Below are 10,439 nucleotides of genomic sequence, written 5' to 3'. Positions count from 1 at the left end.
CCTGTCCCTACTTCAAGGACACCACTTTCTGTGCAGCTCTCCAAGAGCAATTGAAGATATCCTTCCTAATGCCTATTGCACGCATATTCTTACACAAAACTCATTTCTCCTTTGAAGTTTGTCCCATCTAGCTTTGCTGTCCCCTTACTTTTTATTGATGATTGTCATCTCCTGAACACTCCTCCATGTTCACCGAGGACTCAGACATGTTCTTTTCCTGAATCAAATTTATTCCATCACCCGGGGTGACTTCAGTGACCATGAGGAGGATTCCACCAACACTATAGCTTCCCAGAAACTTGAGTACCTCAGTTTCAAACATGGGCATCTTTTACTCTATCATCAGATCACTCCCATGGCCATGTACCAGACTACAGCACTTGGAACCAGTCTCTGTCTGAAATCTTTATATATAAAACTCCATCACCTACTAGTCTCTTTGCTTTCAAACTGCCCTCCTTCTACTAATGTGTCCTGAGACTTAACATGATAGCCAGGCCTTCACCCTATTGATTCTCTCAGTTTATTTGTTCCCCTCTTTCCCCACTGAACCTGGGCCCCTGTCAAACCCTTGAACTTCAGACCCAGCAGCGCACACGATCTCATTCTTCTCAAGGACCTGCCTACAAACTCCCTACCTAGACGTCTGTCTTGCTTCCCTAATCCAGCTTCAGACAGTGGGTCTGGCCCCTTACCTTTGGAGACCCTCATAAACTCCCCTATCTGGCTTACTGGAGTCACTTCTCCACTTCACTCTCAGCTCGAAACACTCACCTGCTTTCAACATCTACCTCCATCTACTCCAGTCCACAGGTTAGTGTGGGCATGGCCTCACCTCATGTGGAAAAGGGAGGTTTGGGTATTCATGTAAGGTCAAGCTCACTGAAAGAGTAGTCTACACATGTGTCTAGACAATCTCATCTCCTATCCACTTCAAACCATTATCATCTGATTTCTACCCAAACCACACATTACCAATGTATCATTAAAATTGTCCTTTCTCTGATCAACAATGACCTCCAAATTACCCAGCTCACAGATGTGTCTAAATCCTTATTTTATCTGATCTCATTGTGAGCTTTGCTACCTTTGATTACTCTCTCCTTTCCCTCTTTGACTGTGGAGGCTGCTGTTTATCCTCCTGCTTGTTTACCTCTCTGACCATATTCTCAGTGTCAGCTGTTGGTTTGCTTTCCTGTGGCTCTGCTTGGAAGATGATGTTCTTGAGGATTCTATCCCTGGGCACCTTTTCACTGTAAATCTTTTCCTTCAACAGTCAAATAAGTTCCTACCGTTTTTAGTTCAGTTCAGTTGCTCAGTCATATCTGACTCTTTGCAACCCCATAAACCGCAGCACGCCAAACCTTTCTGTCCATCACCAACTCCCAGAGTCCACCCAAACCCATGTCCATCGAGTTGATGATGCCATCCAACCATCTGTTGTCCCCTTTTCATCCGGCCCCCAATCCCTCCCAGCATCAGAGTCTTTTCAAATGAGTCAGCTCTTCAGATCAGGTGGCCAAAATATTGGAGTTTCAGCCTCAACATCAGTCCTTCCAATGAATACCCAGGACTGATCTCCTTTAGAATGGACTGGTTGGATCTCTTTGCAGTCCAAGGGACTCTCAAGAGTCTTCTCCAACACCACAGTTCAAAAGCATTGATTCTTTGGTGCTCAGCTTTCTTTATAGTCCAACTCTCACATCCATACATGATGACTGGAAAAACAATAGCCTTGGCTAGATGGACCTTTGTTGGCAAAGTAATGTCTCTGCTTTTTAATATGCTGTCTAGGTTGTTAATAACTTTCCTTCCAAGGAGTAAGCATCTTTTAATTTCATGGCTGCAATCACCATCTGCAGTGATTTTGGAGCCCAGAAAAATAAAGTCAGCCATTGTTTCCACTGTTTCCCCATCTATCTGCCATGAAGTGATGGGACCAGATGCCATAATCTTCGTTTTCTGAATGTTGAGCTTTAAGCCAACTTTTTCACTCTCCTCTTTCACTTTCATCAAGAGGCTCTTTAGTTCTTCTTCACTTTCTCCCATAAGGGTGGTGTCATCTGCATATCTGAAGTTATTGATATTTCTCCCGGCAATTTTGATTCCAGCTTGTGCTTCCTCTAGCCCAGAGTTCCTCATGATGTACTCTGCATATAAGTTAAATAAGCAGGGTGACAATATACAGCCTTGGCATACTCCTTTTCCTATTTGGAACCAGTCTGTTGTTCCATGTCCAGTTCTAACTGTTGCTTCCTGACCTGCATACAGGTTTCTCAAGAGGCAGGTCAGGTAGTCTGGTATTCCCATCTCTTTCAGAATTTTCCACAGTTTATTGTGATCCACACAGTCAAAGGCTTTGGCATAGTCAATAAAGCAGAAATAGATGTTTTTCTGGAACTCTCTTGCTTTTTCCATGATCCAGCAGATGTTGGCAATTTGATCTCTTTTTCCTCTGCCTTTTCTAAAACCAGCTTGAACATCTGGAAGTTCACGGTTCACGCATTGCTGAAGCCTGGCTTGGAGAATTTTGAGCATTACTTTACTAGCGTGTGAGATGAGTGCAATTGTGCAGTAGTTTGATCATTCTTTGGCATTGCCTTTCTTTGGAATTGGAATGAAAACTGACCTTTTCCAGTCCTGTGGCCACTGCTGAGTTTTCCATATTTGTTGGCATATTGAGTGCAGCACTTTCACAGCATCATCTTTCAGGGTTTGAAATAGCTCAACTGGAATTCCATCACCTCCACTAGCTTTGTTCGTAGTGATGCTTCCTAAGGCCCACTTGACTTCGCATTTCAGAATGTCTGGCTCTAGGTGAGTGATCACACCATCGTGATTATCTGGGTCATGAAGATCTTTTTTGTACAATTCTTCTGTGTATTCTTGCCACCTCTTCTTAATATCTGCTGCTTCTGTTAGGTCCCTACAATTTCTGTCCTTTTTTGAGCCCATCTTTGCATGAAATGTTCCCTTGGTATCTCTAATTTTCTTGAAGAGATCTCTAGTCGTTCCCATTTTATTGTTTTCCTCTATTTCTTTGCACTGATTGCTGAGGAAGGCTTTCTTATCTCTCCTTGCTATTCTTTGGAACTCTGCATTCAAATGGGTATATCTTTTCTTTTCTCCTTTGCTTTTCGCTTCCTGTCTTTTCACAGCTATTTGTAAGGTCTCCTCAGACAGCCATTTTGCTTTTTTGCATTTCTTTTTCTTGGGATGGTCTTGATTCCTGTCCCCTGTACAGTGTCATGAACCTCCATTCATAGTTCATCAGGCACTCTATCAGATCTAGTCCCTTAAATCTATTTCTCACTTCCACTGTATAGTCATAAGGGATTTGATTTAGGTCATACCTGAATGGTCTAGTGATTTTCTCCACTTTCTTCAATTTCAGTCTGAATTTGGCAATAAGGACTTCATGGTCTGAGGAATGGGTGAATTTAACTCAAATGACCATTATATCTACTACTGTGGGTAGGAATCTCTTAGAAGAAATGGAGTAGCCATCATAGTCAACAAAAGAGTCAGAAATGCAGTACTTGGATGCGATCTCAAAAACAACAGAATGATCTCTGTTCATTTCCAAGGCAAACCATTCAATATCACAGTAATTCAAGTCTATGCCCCACCAGTAACACCAAAGAAGCTGAAGTTGAACAGTTCTATGAAGACCTACAAGACCTTCTAGAACCAACACCCAAAAAAGATGTCCTTTTCATCATAGGGGACTGGAATGCAAAAAGTAGGAAGTCAAGAAACAGGTGGAGTAACAGGCAAATTTGGCCTTGGCGTACAGAATGAAGCAGGGCAAAGGCTAATAGAGTTCTGCAAAGAGAAGTCATTGGTCATAGCAAACACCCTCTTCCAACAACACAAGAGAAGACTCTACACATGGAGATCACCAGATAGTCGACGCCAAAATCAGATTGATTATATTCTTTGCAGTCTGTTGTTTTAGATACCCCTGTATATATCCTAGACCCCTAAATCTACAGATAAAGGGTATTCCTCTCTACAGATTTCCAGGCCCTTATGGGAGACATTCATGTTTATCCTCCAGGCTCTTCACCTTTATCTCACATGTCAAAATTGATCTCATCACTTTCCCCAACTTCCACGACCTTCTTTGTTTTCCAGCTCTCCCTGATCTTTATCATTTCTATTTAAAAAAATTTTTTTTGATTTATTTTTATTGAGGTAACACAGGTTTATAACATTTTATATTTCATGTGTACAGTAATATATTTTGACTTATGTATAACCTGTAGTATGCTCACCACCAAAACTTTAGTTTCCATCTGTCACCATACACTTGATCCCCATTACCCATTTCACCCTCCCCCTCCTGCCTTTTCCATTCCAGTACCACTGCTTTTTCCTCTATACCTATGTTTCTGTTTTTGTTTGGTTTGATTTGATCATTTATTTTGGTTTTGGTTTGCTTCTTTGTCTGTTTATAACACGTCTGAGTGAAATCATATGGTATTTGACTTTCTCTGTCAGACTTATATTACTTAGCATAATACTCTCAAAGTTTATGCAGGTTGCTGGAAAAAAAAAAAGATTCCATCCTTTATAGGCTGAGTAGTATTCCACTGTATACTACATCTTCTTTATCTGTGCTTCTGTTTCATGGGCACTTAGGTTACATCCATATCTTGGCTATTATAAATGATGCTTTGATGGCAGTGTTCTCTAATCTTAATTGATGGGAACGCATCTCTCAGCCTCCAAGACTCTCCCCTTTTCTCTCATGCACTCTATCCAATTCGCCACTGGGCTTTGCTGTTTCTAACTTTTAAGTCCATCCTTTCATTTCTATTTCCTCTGCCATTGTCTTAATTCAGGTTCTCAGCAATGGCTGTGATAAATTTTGTTGGGTTTCTAGCTTCTTGTCTCCTCCTCTTTCCAATCTATCTCTGCATGGCCACGAGACTGATGTTTTAGAAAACCTAAGTATGATCAAATTCTCCCATACTTAAAACTTTTCACTGGCTCTCCCTTGTATGGTGGTAGTGGTTTAGTTGCTAAGTTGTGTCCAAGTCTTGCGACCCCATGGACTGAAGCCTGCCAGGCTCCTCTGTTCATGGGATGCTCCAGGCAAGAATACTAGAGTGGGTTGCCATTTCCTTCTCCACTCCCTGTATAGCCCATGCAAGGAGCAGGGGATAGAAAATCCTTTATTGTCTGTTCCACTCAGCTCCTACTTTGAACTTCACATTCCAGTCAATCTAATCTATTTCTATTTTCCTGGACATACCACATTTGTTTTATCCCTGTGTGTGTTTTTACTTGCAGTGACCTCTCCTCTATTATGTTTCCACTGTCTCTTTAGCACCCAGAAAACCCCTCAAGTGTCCACCAATATTCAATGTAGTCATCACTTCCTCTAGAAGGATTTCCATCATTGCCTTATTCTATCTCTGTGACAGTGTTAATCTCTACCCACTTTCAGAAATTGAGCATACTTTGGTTATTAGACTTAATGTGGCATATACAAACAATACACAAATTTATTGATTTATTTGTCTGCTTCCCTTCCCAGAATATAAGCTCTTTGGCACAAGAAAATGCATTTTACTAGCACAATGCCTTATAAATGTTAGATAACCCACAGTAGAAAATAGACGTTTACATAATTGAGTTGAACAAAACACAGCCAGCTGGCTCAGTGGTAAAGAATACACCTGCAATGCAGGAGATGTGGGGTTGATTCCTGGGTCACAAAGATCCCTTGGAGAAGGAAATGGCAACCCACTCCAGTATTATTGCCTGGAGAATCCCACGGACAGAGGAGCCTAGCAGGCTATGATCCTTGGAGTCGCAAAGAGCCTGACACAATTTAGCAACTAAGTTGTTGAAATGACAACAAAACACGAATACACGATTATGCATTGAAATTTCCCTTGACACTTTTCTCTTTCACATTGAATTTAATTATCACCAAAGCCAGTGATAATTGACAACTGTTTTCAAAAAAGATCTCTAGAATCCAGCTCCCACTTTATCCAGGCCACTACAAATTTCACCCAGATGATGGTATCTTCTTAAATAGTTTTCCTGCTTTGGTCCTTGCCTTTCACCAAAATCTGTTTGCAACCTGAATGATCCTTTAAAAACTAATCAGAATATGACATCTTTTGGCTGAAAACCTTCCAAAAGCTCACACCTTTTTCATGTAAAGCCAAAGCCCTACAACAGGGGCTACAAGGCCATGTCCCATTTACCCCTCCTCTCTCTAACCTAATTTTCACTCTTCTTACTCAACTCCAGCCACACTGTCATTGTTTTCCAACACTCCAGCCACATTCTTACCTAAGTCATCTGCACTTTTTCCTTCCTTTGGAATGCTTTCCCACAAATGTCCATGTGTTCTATAGTCTCCTTAATTACCAGTTTCAGTTGTCATCTTCCCTCTACCAGGTCTTCTCTGACTGTGGCTGTGTTTTAAATTGCAACCCCTCAACACCCCTGCTTTATTTTCCCCCATATACTTACCATTCTGGACATACTGTTGTTGTTCAGTTGCTAAGTTGTGTCCAACCCTTTGCAACCCCAGGGACTGCAGCATGCTAGGCTTCCCTGTCCTTTGCTAAGTTGGACACTAAGCTACTAAGGAGCACTTAGTTGGACACTAAGCTACTCCCTGAGTTTGTTCAAATGCAAGTTCACTGAGTTGGTGAGGCCATCAAACCATCTCATCCTCTGTTGTCCCTTCTCTTGCCCTCAATCTTTCCCAGCATCAGGATCTTTTCCAATGAGTTGGCTCTTCACATTAGGTCACCAAAGTATTAGAGCCTCAGCTTCGGGATCAGTCCTTTCAATGAATAATCAGGGTTGATTTCCATCAGGATTGACTGGTTGGATCTCCTTGCAGTCCAAGGGACTCTCAAGAATCTTCTCCAACACCACAGTTGGAAAGCATCCATTTTTTGACTCTCAGCCTTCTTTATGGTCCAACTCTCACATCCGTACATGACTACTGGAAAAACCATAGCTTTGTATGGACGTTTGTTGGCAAAGTGATGTCTCTCCTTTTTAATACATTGCCTAAGTTCATCATAGCTTTTCTTCCAAGGAGCAAGGGTCTTTGAATTTCATGGCTGTAGTCACCATCTGCAGTGATTATGGAGCCCAAGAAAATAAAACTTGTCGCTGTTTCTACTCTTACCCCCACCTATTTGCACTCCTTTGGGATGTTCTCCTGCCACATGTCCATGTGGCCCATTGCCTCACCTCCTTCATTACCGTGTTCAGTTGTCATCTCTCCACCAGGTCTTCTCTGACTAAGGCTGAATTTTAAATCACAACCCCCTCCATACATACCCCTGCTTTATTTTTCTCCGTAGTACTTCCACACTGGACATATATATTTTAATAATTTATGTGGAGAATGTAAGCTTAATTCTACAGAGATTTGGTCTTTTTTGTTCACTGCTATATATCTGGCATCTAGAATGATGCCTTGAACTTGGAAGGAACTCAAATATTTGCAGAAACTACTGGTGGGTTCTGTGATGGTTGGCATTGAAGTTCTGCCCTTAGGGTTTTTTGGTTTGTATTTCTAGGAAATGACTTTTTATTTTCCTGAAGCATTTTCTTGAGATCACCTTCCTACAAGAAGGGGTATTCTGCCCCCACTCCCAGCTTCAGCCGTAACGGATGCCATCTGAGTTTTCTCAGGCAGCATAAAGCAGACCAAAATTGTCAAAAATAAATAAATAAAGAGAAGAGTTAAAAAATAAAAAGAGAAGAGCGAATGTAGATCTTTTTGAGGCATCTCTAAAAATACTCTCAAAAGGCATCTGGAAACAGGATAACCCCTTTATCATGGGAGGGAGCTCATTTTAGGGAAATCTAAATGAAATCCAGTCAGACACTTCTTAGTGTGAGCAAGCCTGAGGGAACATTCTTGTAATTTTTTTTATTGATCTCCTCATTTCCTTAAAAAATTTTTTTTTCATTTATTTTAATTGCTTTACAGACTTTTGTTGTTTTCTGTCAAACCTCAACATGAATCAGCCATAGGTATATATATATTACCTTCTTCTTGAACCTCCCTCCCATCTCCCTCCCCATCCCACCCCTCTAGGTTGATACAGAGCCAGTGTTTGAGTTTCCTGTGCCATTGGGTTTTAATCCCCAATGCACAGGTTGCTTTCTTGTTTTTATGTAAGTAGTATACTAATTTTTTTGTTTTCCTTATAGCTTTTCCTTGACTTTTGGGTATCATGCATTTTCTGCAAATTTCCCCCCATCCTCTTATCAGATGTAACCACACCTCTTCTTTATTTTTGCAATTGGCCTTCCGAAATCCAAAAATTTGAAGATAAAAATGAAAGCATAAATTCCACTTATCATTAAAATTTTAGCAAAAATATTTTTCTAAAGAAAACTTCTGGGGTTTTATTGTCTAGAGTTCTTTTGCTGGTAGATAAAACATCTCAATGATTTCCAGTCATACAACTGAAACTCTTCCATATGATTATCTTTTCTACCCTTACAAAAATAGAAAATTCAAAGTATCATACACCCACTTATGAATCCCTTTCTCTACCTTCCCATTCATAACGAAATATTCTTTTTAAGAAGCCTTCCTCAAATGTTACAAATTATTTTATTTTTTTTCACTTTCTTTAGTTTTCCTTCACTCATTTGAATGAGATGGTCAAGTGCTATGGAGAACTGCTATAGAGAAATACAAGCAGAGAAAGGGGCTAGGGAGAGGGCATGTGTGAGGCAGATGAGGAGTCAATTTTAAACAAGGAGGAGAGTGAAGTTTTTCCCAATTGCTACCAAGGAAGATTCTAGGTTGTGGTACCTTAGTTAAAAATAACATCTTAAAAAATAGCATCTTTAAAGCTGTCTTTATAAACTAACTCTGATCATGTTACCATCTTACTATCAGGCTGAGAGATGGTCGATTTGGAGGAGAAAAGTTTGTTATCTGTTTTTTCTATATAATCTTTGATTCAAGAACATATCCAAATTTAACATACAAAAGGAAAAAGGATGAGAGAGAATAGAGTGAGAAATACAGAAAGAGAGAGAACAATAAGTATTTCTGATCAAGTTTTCCTAGAAGTAGAACCTGAGTCAAGGATTCCAGTGCAAGTGGTTTACTACGGAAATGGGAGAAAAACCTGGAAGGGATTGAGGAAAGTAGGATTGGGAAAGGGAAATTCAGGCCTGGGTTCAGGTGAGGCCCCAGATTCATCTAAATTCTGCAGGGTGCCCTGGAGCAACAAGTACACCTTTGAGTTGTTAGTTCTGCCTGGAATGCAAGGAGCTGAGTTTTTGTACTTTCGCAGCCACTTATATGTCTGTGGAGCTTTAAGACACAGGTAAGGCTGCTCCAGTGCCCAAGTGCCATCCTTTGGTCTTACATCACCAAAGGGTACAGGTTGGATGGGTACACAGAGTTGATGAGAAGGATCCAAGGGCATCTGGGCAGGCACCACCTATATCTACTACAGTAAGTGTGATTATTTTTTTCATTTAAAAGTTTATTTTTTAACTAAGAAGAAGGCTTAGGGCAAAGATTAACTTTATTATAAAAATGAGGCAGTTTCAGGATATATTTGTTTAAATATAATTATATATATTTATTATATATATAATATATATATTTTATATAGGTTATCTCCTTTTGGGGGCTACAATCTAATTCTCAAAAGCCCAGTTTTGGAGCTAAATCAATTTGTAGCACAAAGAGTGACTTCTCAAGTTCAACATGGTCCCACATACCACAAGTCCAGAAGGGCCCATTACCCCTCCTTACCAAACTACTCCACCCAATGGTGGCCATCATCACTTCATGCCACAAACGGAATAGCCTTTCTCTGATAAGGATATTCTTATTCTTAGAATGTAGGGTAGTGTGTACATTCCAAGCTTTTAGTAAGCCTCTCCCTTCCTTTTTTGACTCAGTTGAAATCAATTGTTCCTTGGATGGTCCCTTGGGAGAAATGCCATTGTGAATGGAATTAAAACATTTTTTTCTGTTGATGGAGAAATCAATCTTAAAAAGAGAGAGGAGTTTGGAGCTGGTCACTCAGAATGGTGGAGCAGGACAGATATGGCCAGAACATGGTGTGTGGGAAAGAGCTCAGTGTCATCTGACAAAGCCTTTCTGATACGCTATTCATACATCCCTGATGAGGATAGAACTAAATAACACTAGAATTTTAAGTAAAAAGTGTCATGATACAACTTTTGGTCTGAAGTTATTACTGGTGGATTACAGCCTGATCAATGACTTAAGTTGTGACCATGAACAATGTGAGTAGTTGGAACATTTTCTATTTGCTTTTATTATTATTAGCACCTCTTCCTTTCCTGACAGAGCTTTTCATTGAATGTGCCCTTTTAAAAAGAAAACCTTTTAAAGGAGAGGACATACTGCCACCTATTGAAACAATGCAATTATTGATACATAC

This window comes from Bubalus bubalis, chromosome 17 (assembly GCF_019923935.1).
Source record: "Bubalus bubalis isolate 160015118507 breed Murrah chromosome 17, NDDB_SH_1, whole genome shotgun sequence".
NCBI lineage: Eukaryota > Metazoa > Chordata > Mammalia > Artiodactyla > Bovidae > Bubalus > Bubalus bubalis.
Note: the sequence above shows the minus strand (reverse complement) of the source record.